Below are 23,222 nucleotides of genomic sequence, written 5' to 3' on the forward strand. Positions count from 1 at the left end.
TAAATGAAGAGATATACCATATGAATGGACTGGGAGACTCAACATAGTTAAATTATCACTCCTCTCCAAAATTTATCTACAGATTCAATGCAACCCCAATCAAAATTCACGTAGATTTTTTTTTTTTGGAAACCATCAGAATGATTCTAAAATTTACACAGAAAAGCCAGGAAACTAGAATAGCCAAAACAATTTCAAACAAAACAAAATTGGAGTACTCATATTACATGATACCAAGATTTATTATTATAAAGCCACAGTAATCAAGACAGTGCGGTACTGGTGAAAGGACAGAAACCTAAATCAATGGAAAAGAAAGATTTCAGAAACAGAGGTAGACATACATGGTCAATTGATTTTTGACAAAGATGTCAAGCAACTGAATGGAGAACAGAAAAGCTTTTCACCAAACAGTGCTAAAACAATTGGACATCCACGTACAAAAATCCAAAACAAAACAAAAAAATCTCAATCAACCCATACATCACATTACATCCAACCTTTAACTCAAAATGGATCACAGACCTAAATGTAAAACCTTAAACTTATCAAACTTCTAGAATAAAACGGTGCTAGGACTTCCCTAGTGGCACAGTGGTTGAGAGTCCGCCTGCCGATACAGGGGACACAGGTTCATGCCCCGGTCTGGAAGGATCCCACATGCCGTGGAGCGGCTGGGCCCGTGAGCCATGGTCACTGGGCCTGCGCGTCCGGAGCCTGTGCTCCACAGCGGGAGAGGACACAGCAGTGAGAGAGGCCCGTGTACCACAAAAAAAAAAACGGTGCTAAATCAGTGACTTTGGGTTAGGCAAAAAGTTCTATCGGATATAAAGCACAAACCATAAAAGAAAAAACTGAGAAACTGGATTTCATCAAAATTAACTTCTGCTGGGGCTTCCCTGGTGGCGCAGTGGTTGAGAGTCTGCCTGCCAATGCAGGGGACACGGGTTCATGACCCGGTCCGGGAAGATCCCACATGCCACAGAGTGGCTAGGCCCGTGAGCCATGGCCACTGAGCCTGCGCGTCCGGAGCCTGTGCTCTGCAACAGGAGAGGCCACAACAGTGAGAGGCCCGCGTACCGCAAAAAAAAAAAAAAAAAAAAAAAAAATTAACTTCTGCTCTTCAAAAGACACTGTTTTAAAAATGAAGTCACTATTTTAAAAATGGGAGAAAGTATTTGTAAAACAAATACCAGATAAAGACCGGTATTTCCAAAATATATAAAAACTCTTATAACTCAATAATAATAAAATAAGCAGCCTAATTTTATTTATCCATTTATTTATTTTTTGGCTGCATCTTGTGGCTTGTGGGATCTTAGTTCCCCAACCATGGATTGAACCCGCGCCCTTGGCAGTGAAAGTGCAGAGTACTAACCACTGGACCCCCAGGGAATTCCCAAGAAGCCTAATTTTCAAAAGAGCAAAAGATGTCAATACTTCTAAAATAAACCAGTTGTAGATGGTAAACAAGCAGATGAAAGGGTGTAAATATCATTACTAATGAAGAGCAAATTCAAACCATTTTTAATAATGCTGCTATGAAAATCAGCTTTTTTGCAGACATATGCTTTCATTTCTCTTGGATATATACCTAGGAATGGAATTTACACCTCATAAGGAATAAGTTTAATTATGTAAGAAACTAACCAACTATTTGCTAAAGAGGCTATATCATTTTACCAGCAATGTATGAGAGGAAACTTCTAGTTGCTCTACATCCTCATCAATCTTAAAACATTGTGAGACTTGATTCTTAGCCATGCTAGTGGGTGTATAGTAGTATCTCCATGTTTTGTTTTGTTTTTTTAATATATCTTCATTGGAGTATAGCTGCTTCACAATACTGTGTTAGTTTCTGTTGTACAACAAACTGAATCAGCCATATGCTTACATATATCCCCATATCCCCTCCCTCTTGAGCCTCCCTCCCACCCTCCCAATCCCACCCCTCTAGGTTGTCGCAAAACACCGAGCTGATCTCCCTGTGCTATGCGGCTGCTTCCCACTAGCTATCTACCTTACGTTTGGTAGTGTATATATGTCGATCTTACTCTCACTTCACCCCAGCTTTCCCCTCCCCCCACCATGTCCTCAAGTCCATTCTCTACGTCTGCGTCGTATTCCTGCCCTGCCACTAGGTTCATCAGTACCATTTTTTTTTTAGATTCCATATATATGTGTTAGCATACAGCATTTGTTTTTTTCTTTATGACTTACTCCACTCTGTACGACAGTCTCTACGTCCATCCACCTCACAACAAATAACTCAATTTCGTTTCTTTTTAGGGCGAGTAATATTCCATTGTGTATATGGGCCTCATCTTCTTTATCCATTCATCTGTCGATGGACATTTAGGTTGCTTCTATGTCCCGGCTATTGTAAATAGGGCTGCAATGAACATTGTGGTACATGACTCTTTTTGAATTATGGTTTTCTCAGGGTATATGCCCAGTAGTGGGATTGCTGGGTGGTATGGTAGTTCTATTTTTAGTTTTTTAAGGAACGTCCATACTGTTTCCCACAGTGGCTGTATCAATTTACATTCCCACCAACAGTGCAGGATTCCCTTTTCACCACACCCTATCCAGCATTAATTGTTTCTAGATTTTTTGATAATGGCCATTCTGACCAGTGTGAGGTGATACCTCATTGTAGTTTTGATTTGCATTTCTCTAATTAGTGATGTTGAGCACTTTTTCATGTGCCACCTGGCCATCTGTATGTCTTCTTTGGTGAAATGTCTATTTAGGTCTCCTACCCATTTTTTGATTGGATTGTTTGTTTTTTTGATATTGAGCTCAATGAGCTGTTTGTATATTTTGGACATTAATCCTTTGTCCATTGTTTCATTTACAAATATTTTCTCCCATTCTGAGGGCTGTCTTTTCATCTTGTTTATGGTTTCCTTTGCTCTGCAAAAGCTTTTACGTTTAATTAGGTCCCATTTGTTTACTTTTGTTTTTATTTTCATTACCCTAGGAAGTAGGTCAAAAAAGATCTTGCTGTGTTTTATGTCAAAGAGTGTTTTCCCTATGTTTTCCTCTAAGAGTTTTATGCTGTATGGTCTTACATTTAGGTCTTTAATCCATTTTGAGTTTATTTTTGTGTATGGTGTTAGGGAGTGTTGTAGTTTCATTCTTTTACATGTAGCTGTCCAGTTTTCCCAGCACTATTTATTGAAGAGGCTGTCTTTTCTCCATTATATGTTCTTGCCTCCTTTGTCGTAAGTTAGGTGACTATATGTGTGTGGGTTATCTCTGGGCTTTCTATCCTGTACCACTGATCTATAATTCTGTTTTTTATGGCAGTATCATACTGTCATGATTACTGTAGCTTTGTAATATAGTTTGAAGTCGGGGAGCCTGATTCCTCCATCTCCGTTTTTCTTTCTCAAGATTGCTTTGGCTATTCGGGGTCTTTTGTGTGTCCATATGAACTGTAAAATTTTTTGTTCTAATTCTGTGAAGAATGCCATTACTAGTTTGATAGGGATTGCACTGAATCTGTAGATTGCTTTGGGTAGTATAGTCATTTTCACAATACTGATTCTTCCAATTCCAAGAACATGGTATATTTCTCCATCTGTTTATGTCATCCTTGATTCCTTTCATCAGTGTTTTATAGTTTTCTGAGTACAAGTCCTTTGCCTCCTTAGGTAGGTTTACTCCTAGGTATTTTATTCTTTTTGTTGCAGTGGTAAATGGGATTGTTTCCTTAATTTCTCTTTCCAAATTTTCACTGTTAGTGTACAGGAATGCCAGAGATTTCTGTACATTAATTTTGTACCCTGCAACCCTACCAAATTCACTGATTAGTTCTAGTAGTTTTCTGGTGGCATACTTAGGATTTTCTATGTATAGTATCATGACATTTGCAAACAGTGACAGTTTTACTTCTTTTCCAATTTTTATTCCTTTTCTTTTTTTTTCCTCTGATTGCCATGGCTAGGACTTCCAAAACTATGTTGAATAAGACTGGCAAGAATGGACATTCTTGTCTTGTTCCTGATCTTAGCAGAAATGCTTTCAGATTTTTACCACTGAGTATGATGCTTGCTGTGTGTCTGTCATATATGGCCTCTATTATGTTGAGGTAGGTTCCCTCTATGGCCATTTTCTGGAGAGTTTTTATCATAAATCGGTGTTGAATTTTGTCAAAAGCTTTTTCTGCATCTATTGAGATGATCATATAGTTTTTATTCCTTAATTTGTTAATATGGTGTATCACATTGATTGATTTGCATATATTGAGGAATCCTTGCAACCCTGGGATAAATCTCACTTGATCATGATGTATGATTCTTTTAATATGTTGTTGGATTCTGTTTGCTAGTAATTTGTTCAGGATTTTTGCATCTATGTTCATCACTGATGCTGGTCTATAATTTTCTTTTTTTGTGATATCTGTTTCTGGTTTTGATATCGGGGTGATGGTGGCTTTGAGGATGAATTTGGGAGTGTTCCTCCCTCTGTAATTTTTTGGAAGAGTTTGAGAAGGATGGGTGTTAGCTCTTCTCTAGATGTTTCATAGAATTCACCTGTGAAGCCACCTGGTCCTGGACTTCTGTTTGTTGGAGGATTTTTATTTACAGTTTCAATTTCACTACTTGTGATACGCCTGTTTATATTTTCTAATTCTTCCTGGTTCAGTCTTGGAAAATTGTACCTTTCCAAGAATTTGCCCATTTCTTCGTGGTTGTCCGTTTTATTGGCATATAGTTGTTTGCAGTAGTCTCCTATAATCCTTTGTATTTCTGCAGTGTCAGTAGTGATTTCTCCTTTTCAATTTCTTATTTTATTGATTTGCATCCTCTCCCTTCTTTTCTTGATGAGGCTGGCTAAGGGTTTATCAACTTTGTTTACCTTCTCAAAGAACCAGCTTTTAGTTTTATTGATCTTTGCTATTATTTTCTTTGTTTCTATTTCACTTATTTTTGTTCTGATCTTTATGATTTCCTTCCTTCTACTCACTTTGGGTTTTCTTTATTCTTCTTTCTCTAGTTGCTTTAGGTGTAGGGTTAGATTATTTATTTGAGATTTTTCTTGTTTCTTGAGGTGAAATTGAATTGCTATAAACTTCCCTCTTAGAACTGCTTTTGCTTCATCCCATAGGTTTTGGGTCCTCATGTTTTCATTGTCATTTGTTTCTATGTATTTTTTTAATTTCTTCTTTGATTTCATTAGTGATCTCTTGGTTATTTAGTAGTGCACTGATTAGCCTCCATGTGTTTGTGTTTTTACAGTTTTTTTCCTGATATTGGCTTCCGATCTCATAGCGTTGTGGTCAGAAAAGATGCTTAATATGATTTCAATTTTCTCAAATTTTCCGAGGCTTGATTTGTGACCCAAGATGTGATCTATCCTGGAGAATGTTCCATGTGCACTTGAGAAGAAAGTGTATTCTGCCACTTTCGGGTGGAATGTTCTATAAATATCCATTAAATCTATCTGATCTATCGTATCATTTAAAGCTTGTGTTTCCTTATTTATTTTCTGTTTGGATGATCTGTCCATTGGTGTAAGTGGAGTGTTAAAGTCCTCTACTATTATTGCATCACTGTTGATTTCTCCTTTCATGACTGTTAGCATCTGCCTTATTTATTGAGATGCTCCTATGTTGGGTGCATAAACATTTATAATTGTTATATCTTCCTCTTGGATTGATCCCTTGATCGTTACATAGTGTCCTTCCTTATCTCTTGTAACAGTCTTTATTTTAAAGTCTATTTTACCTGATATGAGTATTGCTACTCCAGCTTTCTTTTGATTTCCATTTGCATGGAATATCTTTTTCCATCCCCTCACTTTCAGTCTGTATGTGTCCCTAGGTCTGAAGTGGGTCTCTTGTAGACAGTATACATACGGGTCTTGTTTTTGTATCCATTCAGCCAGTCTGTGTCTTTTGGTTGGAGCATTTAATCCATTTACATTTAAGGTGATTATTGCTATGTATGTTCCTATTACCATTTTCTTAATTGTTCTGGGTTTGTTTTTGTGGGTCTTTTTCTTCTCTTGTGTTTCCCACCCAGAGAAGTTTCTTTAGCATTTGTTGTAAAGCTGGTTTGGTGGTGCTGAATTCTCTTAGCTTTTACTTGTCTGAAAAGCTCTTGATTTCTCCATCAAATCTGAATGAGATCCTTGCTGGTAGAGTAATCTTGGTTGTAGGTTTTTCTCTTTCATCACTTTAAGTATATCCTGCCACTCCCTTCTGGCCTGCAGAGTTTCTGCTGAAACATCAGCTGATAACCTTATGGGAATTCCTTTGTATGTTATTTGTTGTTTTTCTTGCTACTTTTAGTATTTTTTCTTCAAATTTAATTTTTGTTAGTTTGATTAATATGTGTCTTGGTGTGTTTCTCCTAGGGTTTATCCTGTATGGGACTCTCTGTGCTTCCTGGACTTGGGTGACTATTTCCTTTCCCATGTTAGGGAAGTTTTCCATTTCCTTGATGATTAGTGATGTTGAGCATCCTTCTATGTACTTATATCTTTCTACATGGTATGTATTGGCCATTCATATACCCACAGTGGAATGTCTGTTGAAATCCTTGGCCCATTTTTTGACACAGTTCTTTGTCTTATTATTAAATTATGAGAGTTCTTAAGATATGGTGGTTCAAATGCTTTGCTGGATATATGTTTTGCAAATATTTTTCCCAGTCTTTAGTTAGCTTTTTCATTTTTTTAATGGTACAGAATGTTCATTTAGAGAAAATTCATTGAGCTGTACACCTACACTTTCTTCACTTTTATTTATGTATATACTTGAAGGAATAGGTTTATTTAAAAAGAGAAAGAGGGAGCTAGATAATGGATGGTTCTTTGAAAGGTGACAAAATCATCATCAACTAGTAGTCTGAAGATGATGCAAAATGGTCTGCAAATACTAAAAACTAGAAAATATATCCATATACTTTAAGTGCCCTTCATAGCATCTGGGTCCTATCAGATGTCCAGGCATGAAAACTAAAATTAGCAAAGGAAAAAAATAATGTGTTGAAGGCCTCTCTTCTGCAATTCCTTATTGCAATTCAACCTCTGAGTTCTAGGCATTTCAGATTAGGATATATTATACTTTTTATCAATTAGTTTTACGTGGAAACTTTATGTTGATGAGAAAAGCAAAGAGATTCAACTTTAGTGTAATTACGTAAAAAACTAATTCATGCAATGCCTTTCAATAAACATCTGATTGTCAAATACATATGCTAAAAAAATTTAAAACATTACATATACTTAAAATAGATAAGCAAGAAAGATTTACTGTATAGCACAGGGAACTATATTCAATATCTTATAATAACCTATAATTGAAAATAACCTAAAATATATATATATACACACATACACCCAGGTGAGTCACTTTGTTGTACACCTGAAACTAACACAATATTGTAAATCAACTGTACTTCAATTTAAACAAAAATTTCATATGCTTTTGTTGGCAGCACAGATAGCTTTATATGTAAGTACTATTTTTTAGTCCTTAATCATCCCAAAATTATCTCTCCTAACACTATAAGAAACAAAAATCATATGTTGGCATTTTTCATATTAATAAAAATACATGCTTAGTAGAATATGAAATGTCAAGTAGAGCACATTTTTTGAAGCGAAACAATAAAACTGCTCTCCACCACAACACCAACTCTTCTTTTCCCCTAACCCATGCCCCAAAGATAGTCTTTAACAGTCTGGTATGCACTTTAGACATTTTCTCTGCTCAAATGAGTATATATAGGTACACACACATACACACACATGCCATCACAAATAAAGGATATATGACATTTTAAAATTCTATTAACCAAAATTTTTTAAAGTTTTTAAATGAGGCTTTTATGATTGAGGAACTGTAAAACATGAAATCAAAAGGGGAAAAGATTTGAGTCAAGTAAGACAAAAATAGGTTAAAATTTAACACAGCCATTGGATGTGACTTGAAATCTTGCTTAAGTTTTGAGAACTTACAGAATATATTATTATTTCTGTTGTAGACACTTCTTAAGAATAGCTAGAGTGCCTACAATCCTTCCCTTTTCTGTGCCATGATCAATGGCCTTGAAGAAAAAGATCAGAGAAAAAATTAATAGGGAGATTTAGGGAATGGTTATTTGAATGAACCTCTGACAACAGGACCGCAGTCTAAAAAAATTCCTCACCAGAACCCTGCTGCTGCCAATCAATGCAAACAAATCAAAATATAAAGCCTTGGGCTTCCCTGGTGGCGCAGTGGTTGAGAGTTCACCTGCCGATGCAGGGGACACGGGTTCGTGCCCCAGTCCGGGAAGATCCCACATGCCACGGAGCAGCTGGGCCCGTGAGTCATGGCAGCTGAGCCTGAGCGTCCGGAGCCTGTGCTCTGCAACGGGAGAGGCCACAACAGTGAGAGGCCCACGTACCGCAAAAAAAAAAAAAAAAAAAAAAAAAAAAAAAAAAAAATATATATATATATATATATATATAAAAGCCTCTTAATAATCGGGTAGACAAGATGACCCTCATCGTAGATCAAGTCATACTCCCTCTCTAGCCAGCCTAGTCCTTGCTCAGTGGTTTCATGAAAATAACCACAAGCAGCTGGCAGGAGAAGCAGTTATGCAAGGGATCAATTACATTGACTCACTAAGACTGACCTCACTGCCCCTACTATTGAGAAGCCAATTGCCTGAGTCCCCAGCAGGCACTACCTCTTAGCAGGCATCAAGCCCCTTGGATTACAGAAATGGTGATGGCCGATCCTTGCTGTAAGAGTCACCAATTCTGAATTTGCCTCTACCAGCACCACTATGCAGGATTAACTGAATGCTTCCTATAAATTACATGGCCTCTGATCCAGGAATTCACTTCAAATGGCAATGGGTAGATGCACATGGCCTGATTAATCAAATACTCTTATTCAGACACAGCTGTCCCCACAGTAGGAAGCAATGATTATAGAAGCTTGATGTAAGAGTTATTGCCAGAGCTAAAAACTTCTGAATTTGGGGTGCTGTCCTGCAGGATAAAAAATGGGCTCTGAAACATCTACCAAAATATGCTGTCTCCCATCTCCAGAATATATTGGATGCGGGAACCCAACAGTAATAGTGGAGTGGTGTCTTTTCTGCTCTCAAAATTTTGCTTTTTATCTTATGAAATCTGGAATCTGCTCACCTAGAAGTTTTAGTACCAAAAAAAAAAAAAAAAATACTTCTACCAGGAGACAGAATAACTGTTTTACTCCACTGAAAGCTGAGCTTATCATGTTCAGTTTGATTTCTTCATGACAGTAGAAAAACAAGCAAAAATGAAGGCTACAGGGTTAAGAGTGACTGTCCATGACTATCAAGGGGAAGAGAGGTTGCTACTCTACCTTTGGGGGCTAGGAAGACCATGAGAAAAACTCAGGGGAATCCACTGGAGTAAGTTCTGGTACTACTATGCAGTGTTAAGGTTAGTGGAAGCCTATCACAATACCATACAGTCAGAGCTACAAGGAGCTCAGACGCTTTCAAGAATGAAGGACTGGGTCAGGTTGTGAGGAAAAGAACCCTGATAAGCCGAGATGCTAGCAGAAGGTATGAAATCTGAAGTGAAACAGGTCAGGGTGTGTGCACTGATACAATATTAAGGATTCTAGCCACCATTAATTTCCTTACTAGTCACTGGTAGATGGTAAGTACCCCCATCTTTCCCTTAAATACATTTTCTTTTTATTTCCTTTCTCCCAATCATGAAGATGGCAAGTTAGCAGAAATTAAATTTAAGTTGTAAAATATCAAGATAGAATCACAGTGGAACAAGGGGCAGCATGATATCACCCCTAATCAGTAGCCCTATGGTACTGCCTCTGAATGTGGCACTTCAGCTTGCATTTAGATTTTCTCCCACTAGAAAAGTTGCCTCCATGGATGGGATATAGCAGGGTTATCTCAACATTTATACAAGTGGGGAGGGAAGTGAGGGGAAAGAAGAGCAGGGAAGGAAAAGGGGTAGTTAAACTACTAATGGGTGAGATCTTCTAAACACCCCCTAGGAGGGCTGCCCGGCTTTCCATTTCTCTTTCTGTGGGGACAGTCCCCACCACACAGGGGCAGACTCCTGGGGTTATGACTGTACATCATAACCGTGGGTCCTCTGGGTCTAGGAGACAGATCCCTGAGCTGAAAAGGGCTAATCTAATCATTTCTTGTTGGAATATAAAAATTGAAAAGGCAAGGCAGAGAATAAATCTTTACAGTGAAGTCACATTAATGGCAGGAGTCTGGAAAGAAAGTATAAAAACTCCTGCTGATGAGCTCCCAAGAGCTGCTCTGGTTTCTTCTGTTCAAGCCCCACTCATTCCATTCATCAATTTCCAGTGTGGGTTCCAAAAATGCCTTTTGGTCCCCCTTAAGCTGGTGAGTATCAGTTGACTGAAACCCCCAAATGCTACTGACTTCTTCTAGGAAGTAAAAAGGTATGGAAGGTTCTCATTTTAATGTCAAATTATCACAATCATACATTTTCCTTGCTTCCTCTTAGCCCGCTCAAAAACTAAACTAACATAGTATACTTTTGCCTTCAGAATTGTGACATTAGAACTCTCATGCCTAACGTGCTTTTTCATATCCTCCTATTTTGCAAGAAAGCACATTTACCCCAAAGCTTCAGTCTGTTCATTTTAGCACCAGTTCCGTGTTAAGACATTACTCTGAAATGTCAGCAGTTCTCTGCATCTCGTGATCCCATACTAGTGCCAACAAAGCAAAGTGAATGATTACTGATTAACAATGGAAATGAATTCTGTCCTTAAAAGACAATAGTATATAAAAAAAGATTTCAAGCCTAGTCTGTTTGTACTCTCCATGTGCCTTGCTTCTCCGGTCACTTATATCCTAGATATAGACTTCTGACAAGGGATGCTTAAGCAGTTTCAGCCCTAATCTTCAATTCTGGATCAAGTCACTATTAACATTAATTCACCCAGCCTTTACACCCCAGATTAGATTACTAGGGTTCCTAGCTTGTTCTGCTACCCATTGTGCTCTACTCTTCCCCTCTCTGCTGTTCTAGCCCTGTTTATACCTCAGTTATTGTAATTAGGCTTCTGTTCTAACACTTCTGGAGATTCCTAGTCTGGTCCCTGCCTGGTGTCTTCCTAGTACTGGGACGCCTACTTTCGATTATCAGTCCCAATCCCAAGGACTGGTATCAGGCCATTATCTAGAGTCCAGTACCCAGACAGAATTCTCTGGCAGCCAATCATATAAATATATGTATAAATGTATGAACTCACTCATTAATTTCTCTCTCTCTCTCTCTCTCTCAATTCTATGTGCTTCTTCACCTTGAATTCCCATTAGCAATAGATTGTGCAGATTGTCCTCTGCCTGTTCTATCCCTGACATGGGCTACCAAAGAGAACTTTTTCTCAAACACCTGTAGTTTAGGTGAGATTGGCTCTAACATGCAGCAGTCTTTCAAATGTGGACTCCTTCTAGTCTGTCCTGTATAACAGTAAGCTCGGCCCTACTCTAACACTTGGCCATGCTCTGTCATATCACAAATACAACAAAACTCGATCAAATCTTGAGATATAGTAAAAGTACACAAACTTAACATAATTTAGAAACAAAACAAATAAACAAATGAGAAAATTTTTCTAAATGGTATGAATTGGAAACTTTGTAATACAGTGATATTAAAATAACATCATATGAATCCTGGACATTTACATGCCAAATTTTTTTTAATCATCAGATTATAATTTCTAAAGCTAGGAAAAAAACCAATTACATTTTGTAACTACATTCTATTATAGCATACAGAAATGACCATTTCATTCCCAAGAGTCCAAGCAGAAATTTCTTGACACAAAACAAATAAGGTACATCAAAGCAATAAAGTATATAATCTAATCATATAAATTAGTATCTCTTTTGATCAATGCTAAATTCTTCTTTATGAAACATGATTAAATTTCTAATTCCATCTATTGCCAAAAAATGGGATTCCCATCATTTTCTCCAAAGTCTAGCTTTGTTATTAATAGTATATCCTCATTAAAGGTGCTTCCCCTCCTGGCTTTCTCTACCTTGATTCCTAAATAAAGATCAAGTTACAAATGGGATCATCATGGACATAACAAAAAACTGCAAAACAGCCCAAGATTCAAGGAAAAAGGTGTGTGTATTTACCTCAAGCCCCTTACAAGCCAAGAGGGCTGCAGTAAGAACAAGTACAATGGATAATAAGGAACTCCAAATACTGTGGCTAGAAAGGAAAGCCAAGAAAACCTCAAAGCAGATGTTGTCACCACATTATTTAATGATTATCTGTTCATAAACTAAACTAGTTTACTAGCTCTTTGAATGGAGAAATACTATATTATCATCTTATTATTTTCAGAACCCAAAATAGACAGTTAATATTTTCTTGTTGAATGAAAAACAAACAAACAAACAAAAAATCAAGGATTCAGATGGCTAGTAAAACAGTGTCAAATGTACTCATCTTACAGGGCAATAAAGCCACTGTGGAATGACAACTGCCAGGCAGGACCTTACTCGAAGAAAACCAAGTATAATGTGAGTCCTAAGTCCCATTTCCCCAAAACACTCCCTACTAGTCGATAAACACAAGGCAAAATGCAGCTCACATGATGGATTAATGTCATCTGCTTTTAACTATTCACCAGGTAATTATTTACCTCTATTCTAACTTAATATTACTATAACACTTTCCTCAAACACTATGTTTAATATTTATCTTCTAAAAATTCACCTTACTACTTGTTTATGTTGGTAGGACTTCTCTATTTCAGTCATCTGGCCAATTTATCTTCTAAATTACTGTTCATAGACATTTTCTAGTGATTTGAAGTCCCAAGAGGAAAATAATAATGAAATTTAGTTTTAACTGTAACTCCAATAAGCTACAGCATTCTTTACTAGTCACTCTGCCATCTTTAAACTTTTTTTTAATAAAAACAGGACTTTCTTATTGATCTCTCAATGATAATAGATGACAAAATGCAAAAGTCTAACTCAAAACCTGTGCATAGTACGTACCTCTGCTACTTAGAAAAATGAGATAAAAAATTTTTTAATACAAATCAGTGTCACCACTACGTTAATCATGTAAGAGCATTTCTATAACAAAACACAAGAAAGCACACCCAGGTGTGATTACTATCTATAATGTATGCTTGCTTAATGTTAAATAACAAGACCAAAGTAACAATTAGGTCCTGGAATGCAACCAGTCTTCTTCCATTAAAATAGCACTCGCTGAACAGAACTTCACTGGACTGGAATGATGCTTTGTTGGATGACATTAGGATATGCAAAGCAACTATTAAATTCTGCACTAAAGTGGGTGTCAACAAGCAGAGTAGCAAGAAGAAAGGCTAGAATATGGGGATCCTTTTAAAGATCTCTTAATGCTGGCAAACAGCAGTCAAAAAATGGCTCATTTCTGATGAATGCATTAGGCTGAGAAATATCAGAGTTCATGAAAATCCATAAAGAAAAAAGAATAAGCTTTCTAAGAAAGACACAATACCCCTAGCTATGAATAGAGATCACTAGTATTATCATCTCAGAAAGGCTATTCAGCACATTTTCCCCCTGCCCTCTCCCAACTACACAAGTGCCATGTTGGTGCTAGGGTGGCCTTAATGCCTTTTCAGCAGCTGCCATGTCGTGTCAGGATTCCCCATACCCTCCTTAAAGTATAAACACCTATGCCAACACATGTGGTGGTTATGTAACCCAACTCAAGCTGGGAATCACTGAACTTATTTACTCTGGTGACTCAGATTTAAATCTAGGTCTCTGTGGAAAAGGAGGCAGAGAACACAAATGCATGTTATGATACCACTTTCCATTAATATTTATTGTATAACTGAAGCAAACTCAATATTTTCTGCTCTTTTATAAGTCTGACGAAAAAACGAGCTTTCGGAAATGCTCCAGGTTTGACTAGGTACAGGTCAGCATCTGCTAGACGGAATGACCTGGGCAGAACAAGTCCCTTTTACGGGGAACTCTTTATTTTCTCTCTCTCTCCCTGTTCCCCCTCCATGGTATTTCCACTCACCCATACTGTCCTTTCCCTTCCTTCTCCAGCCTTTGCTTTAAGTCCGCCACCAATAGCTACCTCTTAGCAATGCTGAAGTTCACAATGTCAAGATAATTTTTTTGATGTTACTTCACTCCGAGATAATAAAAATACTTTAAACACTGGTAAGACTTCAGAAATAATAAAACAGCAACAAATCAGTTTTCATCTTGACCAAAGAGGTAACTCATCTAATTTATTTCTAGACTTAGCAAATGAAATGAAATACATAAAGCATGTCTGTCATCAATCCAACAGATCAAGTTATCTTTAAAAAGAATACATGCTAGGGAAGTCATATTTAGTACAATTTTCATGGTGACCTCGTTGTAAAATGCTTCAGGAGCAAAACTAAGGTTTTCATGTTAAAAATATGTTTTCTTCTAAATGTTTTACTTTATCCCTATTCCTTTTCCTCATTACTTAAATAATAAATTCAGACTAATTTTTTCCCAAGAGACCTCATCTGATTCATTGATGGTGAAATCGATTGATTTTATAATTTTCTGTAATTCTGATATAAGTAAATCTCACAGTTTTCACCAAGGAATTTCTACCAATCCACCTGATATTCAGATCAAACCTCATCTTAGGGTTACCCTAAGCATTTCAACTAAAAGTAACCTTTCTACTCTCTAAGTATCCGTAGAACTTCTGTACCCCTCAGACAGACTAATCACATACTGTTCAATTATTTATGCATCCATCTTATTTCCATTATATTATAAAGTTATTGAGAGCAGGACTATCCATGTCTTAAACATCCATGTATCTACCAGAGTACTCAGGACAGCACACAATAAAACATTTAATAAATAATTAGGAAAAGTATAGAATTATTAATATACATTATAGCATCATTTGAGAATCTACTTACAGTGTATTAGCATTTTGGGAAATAAGAAGTAGGTTCCCAGAGCAAGTTGAATCCCTTATATTTGGTCTAATTTAGTCACTAGGCGTTAAACAAATAAATCAGATTAAATAAAATTATTAGGCAATCAATCGACAATGATATTTCTAAAAATAACTGAGTTTATTTTTATTTCATACTTGTTTACTTAACTGTGGCATTTATCATCTAAATCACTGTGTTTTAATGAGCAGTGTGCCACAGGAAAAGAACTTGGGCTTTAGAGTCAGAGAAACCCAGGCTTTAATCAAGAAGATCTGATTATGAATTTACTGAGGGATTTCTAGGGCAAAGAGAATAAGGAAACATAAAAAAACATATATTATCATTCTTTCACTTGATAATGAAGTCTTAGAATTCCTAGGAGTGACAGTAAACATTTATTTTCTTAAGACTTACATAATTTTCTGACAACATCCTTATTACCTAACTACATTCATTCACTCAGTGCTTACTGAAGGCCAATTACATGCCTATGTGTATTTAGAGAGAGAATAAAATTTGCTGAAATATATTATACAATATATGGTAATGTTCTACAGCTGTTTATACAACTATACTAAAAACACCCCTTCTATTTCTGAAATCTCCTCTATATTCAACAAAATGATAGCAGGTACTTAATAAATACCATCCCTTGACTAACTGTCCAATATTTCTTTCTTTATATTGTTACTTGTTAAGAATGAAAGTTCCCAATAAGCAAATATAGTAGTGATTAAATCAAAGAGCACAGCAAAAAGAATGCCATGTGACTGAATTTTACCTGACTAGATCGGGGCTGTGAATGATGTACTTGGTAGAAAAATAATCAGCGATTTGCCTAGTTACCTGTTGCCCTTTTCACAGAAAGTTAAGGGAAGAAACAGACCCTTGGTCTGCTGGCCTGTGGAAACAAAGTATAGAATCTAACCTCTTCACTCTCTGGGGAGAACAAAAATATCAACATTCTTGTATTTGTCAACATTTTTCAAGGCTAGCAAGATCACTGTGCTTTTAGTAATAAAGTATAAATCAGTATTGTACTATAGTCATGTAAGATATTACCACTGGTCAAGAGTGATAGGGGAAGGGCACATGGGACTCCACTATTTTCACAACTTCCTGTGAGTTTATAATTTTTTCAAGATTTAAAAAATATATCAGTAAGGTAATGCAGTTTGAACAAATGTTAGGGAAATTAAAACAAGTAAGCTGCTTTTCTAAACTCAAACACTCAAAATGTACTAAGAAATCTGAATATTTTTAGAAGATACTCGTGGGGTTCTTTTTAAAGTGTTGAGTCCTATATATTTACAATAATTAATCACCTCCTAAGTTATATAATTTATAAAGCAAAATTTTACTTACATGCTTTTTTTTTAGTGGATGCTTTACTTAGAGCAAGGCAGTAAACCTAAAAGATTCTGTGCAGATAAACTAGTTGTCCCCCCTGGAGAAAAATAGCAAATACAAAATAATTTTGGTATGACTTTCTAATATCAGATAATGACTGTGTATCAGATTCCTACTTTTCTTAGGCTAATATTAAATTAATTGCCCTCCCTGAAGTCCTTACTGGCTGGAGAACAGAGGGACACAACTAGGAAGAAACATTATACAGAAAGAGGAAGCTGGGCCTGACAGATTCATCAAGTGTTGAAGATATACCTATCAAAGGTATGTCAAAAATCAAGCTGTAACATGACACCTCTCACAACATAGGTACCAGTAGCTTAAGGAACAAGGAAAGCTAAAAGAAGTAGTGTCAGAAATCAATGATCACTATTATGTAAGGGACCTGGAGTAGAAAGGTCTGCCAACAGATGAAGAACCAGAGGGCAAACAGGACAGGTGACCCACCCAAAAAGTAACACAGCTTTCAAGGGGCAAAGGCAGAACACGAATTCAAATCTCTTAATTTGGGGGCCTCTGAAGTACCATTATAAATACGCACTTAGGGCTTCCCTGGTGGCGCAGTGGTTGGGAGTCTGCCTGCCAATGCAGGGAATGCAGGTTCGCGCCCTGGTCTGGGAAAATCCCGCATGCCTCGGAGCGGCTGGGCCCGTGAGCCACAATTACTGAGCCTGCGCGTCTGGAGCCTGTGCTCTGCAACAAGAGAGGCCCGCGTACCGCTAAAAAAAAAAAAAAGGAGGGAAAATGACTCATATCACTAAAAAGCATTACTTTAAATATTCTTCCTCAAGTCTTACAGCTTCTGCAGATGCAATACTTAGCGTCTCCCAATGTCCTTCTCCTGCAGGTTCAAAGACATGCAGGTACTGGGGAATCAGACAGAACGAGGAAGGCTGAGATGTAAGGACGGAAGGATTCGCAGTTACCGTTAACAATTCTAGGCTTAAGATGATAACCTAGATGTTCCAGTGTTGAGGGTGTCTGTGCTGGAGCCTGACATTTCTACAAACTCAGTGGTGAGCACAAAACCCCAAAACTCTGCATCCGTACAGTCGAATAAAAACATCAGCTACGACTGCCTGTTCAACCAAATGAAACACTACAAAATATCGACATTATTGCTATACTAGACTTTTCTCACTCTGCAGGGCTTCTGCTTCAGTTGTTTACAGCAGTGATATTCTAGACCTTGTGTCTTGTTTATTAAATAATCAGTGTCTTGTTTATTAAAGATTCAGGGGCCCAGGAATAAAGTAACCTCAAAAATTCCCATTAAAGAAAGGAAAACAGAAGTGTGAATGAACAGAAACATTGTGCAATTAATCCTATTTAGCTTGGAGAGAAATTATCTACATTTCTTTATTATTACATTTGTTTAGAATGAATGAATGAGTGAATTTTCTAAGTATTTGGCATTTGTTGAGCATGCAGTTAGAGGAAGGAAGGCCATAGGGAAACATGTTAAGGGATTTGCCCATGGTAAATGTTTCCCTTCCCAAGGGAAGCAGAGGAAAGAGTGAGCAGAGGCTGGCACATGGATGTCCACTCAGTCATTCACCAAGTATTTATTGAGCACCTATTATGCACAGCTCATTGCCCCAGCACTAAATGTACAGCAGTCAGCAAAATAGACAGAATCCACGTCCACATGAGCAATACTCTTGGGTATCTCCTACCCAGTTTTTAATGATTAACACCATTTTCAGCAACATAATTCTACAAGCATTCATCCAATGAAACAGGAATTCAGAGGTTTAAAAGAAAAATCTAGGACCTCCATCTAGGGGGAGGAGACAAATAAATAAAGCAGCTATTAAGTAGAGGTATGACAAAAGGTGCTAAGGGAACACACAGGGGAGGGACAACCAAGTGCTACTCCTGGTAAAAGGACCAGCTTCCGGGCAGGAGAGGGTAGCACACTTCAGAAACTTCAAGCAGGAAACAGAACACTTCTCTGCCCATGCAGAGGACACGCTCTAGGCTCAAACTGAGATCAGAAGTCCTTACACTGCCTACAGGGTCCGTGGGCCTCCACTACCCTGACCTCAGCTCTCACCTCCCTCCAGCCAACCCCCTACTGTTCTCTAAACACTTCAACACCCTCCTGCTTCAGGGCCTCAGCACCTGCTTTTCTCCCATATCTAAAACTCTCTCACTCCCTTAAGTGCGTTAAACCTCTGCTCAAAAGTCACCTTAACAGAGGGGAACACACATTGTAATATTTCATGAAAATTAGCTTTCTAAACATTGAAAAGTAATGCTGCAATTATTCATGGATTAATGCTCCTTACAAGATCTGGGATGACTTCAAAGACTACTTGACTGAATTATTTCAGTCTACTGTTTTCCCTTTAAGTCCAAGTAAAAATCGAAGAAATGATTTATCATTTGAGAATTTTTTAATTCTAAATTTTTCTTAAAGAAACAAAACTTTACCTAGCTTTTTCTAAAACCACATTAAAAAATGTTAAGAGCTAAGTATCAGAATTCTCTAATGATGCTTTCTTTTATAAAAGCAATTTTAATAAATGAAAGCCAACTGTACAATAAGAAACTCAAAGAAACATCCTTTAAGTGCTACTGCCTTCATATTGAGATCATGACCGATGACCATGCCAAAAACAAAAATTATTTAGCAATGTCTGTCATAAACTTCCTACGCTGGTTCAAATACTATTGAAAGTAACAATTAAGAAGTCAAAAACACTAAAGGAGACCACTAGACATATAACAAACAGCTAAAGTTTTAATAACTGACAATACTAAGTGTCAACAAGGGTGCAGGGCAACTGAAATTTTCTTACATTGCTTCAGGTAAGAATGTAAAACAGTAGTCATTTTGGAAAACAGTTTGGCAGGTTCAATATAAAGTTACCAATATTGATAAATATACACTTTTCATAGGACCCAGTAACCCCACTCCTAGGTACAACTCAAGAAAACTGAAAACATTTGTCATACACACAGACCTGTACATAATTGTTTACAGCAGCTTTATTTATAATCGTCCAAAACGGAGAACAACTCAAATGTCCAACTCACGAACGGATGAACAAATCGTGGTACCTCAATATATAATGGAATGCTACTCAACAATACAAAGGAACAAATTTAGTGGCGTGCTAGGGCTGACTGGTACGGCTTATGAAAGCCCACTGTTAATTTTCAGGAGTTTTGCAAGCTGATTTATGTAGCTTAACACAGGCCATGATGAGAGTATACACACTGCAATAATTAGCAGATGCTATCAATCAGGGATTTTTTTCTTTGGAGAGCAGGCTGTTACAATGTTTATCAGCATACCATTTAACAAACTACTGATACATGCAACAACTTAATGAATATCAAAAGTATTATGATATATATATATGGAATCCAAAAGAAAACATGGTTCTGAAGAACCTAGGGGTGGGACAGGAATAAAGACGCAGACGTGGAGAGTGGACTTGAGGACATGGGGAGGGGGAGGGGTGGACTGGGAGGAAGTGAGAGAGTGGCATGGACATATATACACTACCAAACGTAAAATAGATAGCTAGTGGGAAGCAGCCGCATAGCACAGGGAGATCAGCTCGGTGCTTTGTGACCACCTAGAGGGGTGGGAGAGGGAGGGTGAGAGGAAGACGCAAGAGGGACGGGATATGGGGATATGTGTATACGTATGGCTGATTCACTTTGTTATATATAGCAGAAGCTAACACACCACTGTAGAGCAATTATACTCCAATAAAGATGTTGGAAAAAAAAAAGATTACGATAAATGAAAGAAGACACCAAAGACTACACACTGTACAATTTCATTTATGTGATATTCTAGAAAGACAACAGGGACATTAATTTGATTAACAGTTGCCAAGGCCTGGAGGTAGAGGGAACGGATTCGCTACAGAGGGGCATGAGAGAACTTCTTGGAGTGATAGAAATGTTTCATATGTTGATTGTGGTGGTGATCAGCCAATTGTATACATCTGCCAAAACTTTTACCACATGTAAATTATACCCAATAAACCTGACTACAAAAAAATTATAGAGTAGAAGTCATTTATCTCTTAATTCTTTTATGGATGACAAATGCATCACATACAAAGAAGGAACTGGAACTTAGTGGAAACAGATAACTCACATAAATAGAAAGAGATTAAAAATGTAAAAAAAAAAAAGTGAACTTGTAATCACAGTAAGTTAAAACACAGGGTCGGGATAATCCTGCCAAGAATAATGTAGAAATGGCCCTACTTTGAGTGTCATTCCAGACTAGTATCATTAAGAGAGGTTAGTATCACTAAGGTCTCTTCCTACTCAGAGTCAGTGGCTCAAAAATCCCGTGATATTTTGTGTTATGACAATGTCAGATCCGCTTTTCAACTGTAACGAAACATCAATTACTCATTTTAACATCAAGCAAATGCTGTCATTCATTGACTTAGAGCCAAGTTCAGCCTTGTTGTTAGGAGTGCTGGCTCTGGCTTTAGACAGTCTGGGCTCAAATGTTGGCCCGCCAGTGGCTATGACTTTGAACAAGCTTCTCTCGATATCTATTTCCCCATCTGTAAAATGGGATTAACATTTTCCTGAGGTTTCAATAAGAATGCATGAAAAATGACTTTTATGTGCTAAACTATCAATAACAAACATTTCTTATGCATAATTGGAAGTGAAAGATATAAATTATCAAATCTAATCCTAAGAATTTTAATTTTCCTAACATAGGAGATTTATCCTTTAATTATATATCCAGTGGTTCATAATTCTTTGCGTAGGCAGATCTTTTTGAGAATGTGTTGACTCCATGGACCCTTTACTCAGAACAAAATGCAAATATATACTACATTCTTATGATTCCCAAGGATTCAAGGACCCTCTGAAGCTCATGCATGAAATTAAAAATGCCTGAGGTAAACTCTTAAAATTACAAAGTTGAGCAGTGGATTTTAAGAATCGTCAAAGTAGAGAATCCAACTAATATTGAAACAGCACACTGTCATTTACTTTTTTTAAAAAACTTTTCTTTTGCCAGTAAGACCAGAACATCATGTTTCTAATTCATATCTCCTGTCTGCAGAAATTTTAAATTAGAAGCATAACATTTTTTACATGAATCAATTTCAACTCAGAAAAAGACACTAGTAGTAGAAACCTATATTTCTACCAGCCAGAGAATGAATGGTTCATAGTGTAACATGCACCACTGATGCTCAAATATCATAGGAAGGGTTCCCAAGTCAGTCTAATGCAATATGTATTTTTAAATATCAAAAAAAAACCCACACTGATTCCTATGCTTAGCGTCCCATGTTAAAGTTTTATTTTTCTTTTCAAGCGAGATTTATATTTTCCTAGACGTACGCACTACTAGCACATCTAGTTTATTTATTTTTTTAATCAAACATTTTTGGTTCTGTTTTATGTTGTTTATTTGTTACCCCGTTTGATGGTGGAAACTGTTCCAAACCTGCTATCAAATAATTCCAACCTGGAAATATGCTGCTATCTCAAAGCAAAAGGTTTTGTTTTTCTTTAATTGTTTCGTTTTCATACTACAATAACCACTTGGCACTGACCAACTCAAGCCCATCACTGAACAAAAAATAGTTTTTCGCATGCAGTAGCACCATTTTCCCACAGGAAACAACGATTTTTAAGGCACTGGAAGTCGAGGCAAGGGTTCACATACATAGTAAACATCCTTTCAATCGGTTTTATCTGATTATTTCAGTGAAAGGAAAACCTAATACCGTAGGTCTCGGAATTCAATGGTAAAAATCAATGAAACGCTGCACCTGAGGATCACACACTGGCTAGGTCTGCCGAATGGCTTTTGGTCGGAAAGGTCACATCTGCTGTTTAAATCCCACAGTAACCGTGAATGTTCGCGATGCCACCACATCCCCCGTACAAGAGAAAAAAAGGGCAAACACACTCCGCGAGAGCATCTCTGGTTGCTTCCACAAACGAAGGTTTCCAGCACAGGGCGTGTGTGGGGGGGGGGGAGGAGAGCAGGGCTCGGGAATAAGCCAGGAGAGGCCCGCAGTCGGCGGAGACAGCGCCCGACGGATGGAGGCCTCGCTCGACGGCGCCCGGGGGCGGGGGGCTCCGGAAGCCGAGACCCCGCGGGGTCTGGCTGAGGGGACCGGACCCCGATTCCTGTATCGCCAGGTTACGCCCCCACTGTTTACAGGAGGTAGCATCCAGCCCCCTCCTCCCCCACCCCCCTAACCACCCCAGCATCTCTCCCCACCGACCGCAGCCCTTGACCCCGACCCCGACCCGTCCGCTACGGCGCCCTCTCCAGGCCGCGGTGGAGGACACAGGCCAGGCCGCCAGCCCTGGAGACGGCGGCGGTGGCTCTGGGGCAGCGCGGTCCCGGGGGAGGACGGCAGCTGGGCCGCGGCCTGTCCCCAGGGGCAGCGGGCGCAGGGCCGCGAGTGGGCAGCGCCTCCGCCCCTTACGAACAAAGCGGCCGCGGCGCGCCGGGCGCAGGGCTGGGGGTGGGAGGCGGCGGGCAGGGGGCACTCACCGGAGGGCGGGTGGGCGCGGGCTGGCCTGACCCGGAGCGGGACCGCGGCGGGCCGGGCTCCGCGCCGGGGGCGCGCTGGCGACGGCGAGGGGGCGGCGGGCGCGGCGTCCACGGTGGGGCCCGGGAGCCCCGCTGAGGGGGACGGGGCTTCGGGCCGGGATCGATGCTGCGGCCGCGGGGTGCGGGAGCCGGTCGGCCGAGGCGTGCAGCGGCGCTAGGCGGCCGGGGTAGCGACGCCGCCGCCTCTCCCTTCTCCTGCCCCGCTCCCTGCTCCCCCGCGTCCTCCTCCTCGCTGGGTCCCCGCCGCCG

General features: G+C 38.7%; 1 protein-coding gene across 3 annotated transcripts in view; it reads right to left on the bottom strand.

The window, feature by feature from the left end:
* Positions 1–23,190, bottom strand: part of WDFY3 (WD repeat and FYVE domain containing 3) — a 279,964-nt gene extending 256,774 nt beyond the window's left edge. For 2 of the 3 annotated variants that reach the window (XM_081250861.1, XM_081250860.1), the window contains exon 1: positions 22,914–23,127. The gene's annotated coding sequence lies outside the window, so the exon portion shown is untranslated. Of the gene's footprint in view, positions 1–22,913 lie in introns of all 3 variants that reach the window. The other variant, XM_081250859.1, reaches the window with a different exon arrangement.
* Positions 23,191–23,222: the final 32 nt, after the last annotated feature.

The sequence above is a fragment of the Mesoplodon bidens genome (assembly GCF_964165515.1).
Source record: "Mesoplodon bidens genome assembly, chromosome: 1".
Classification (NCBI taxonomy): Eukaryota; Metazoa; Chordata; class Mammalia; order Artiodactyla; family Ziphiidae; genus Mesoplodon; species Mesoplodon bidens.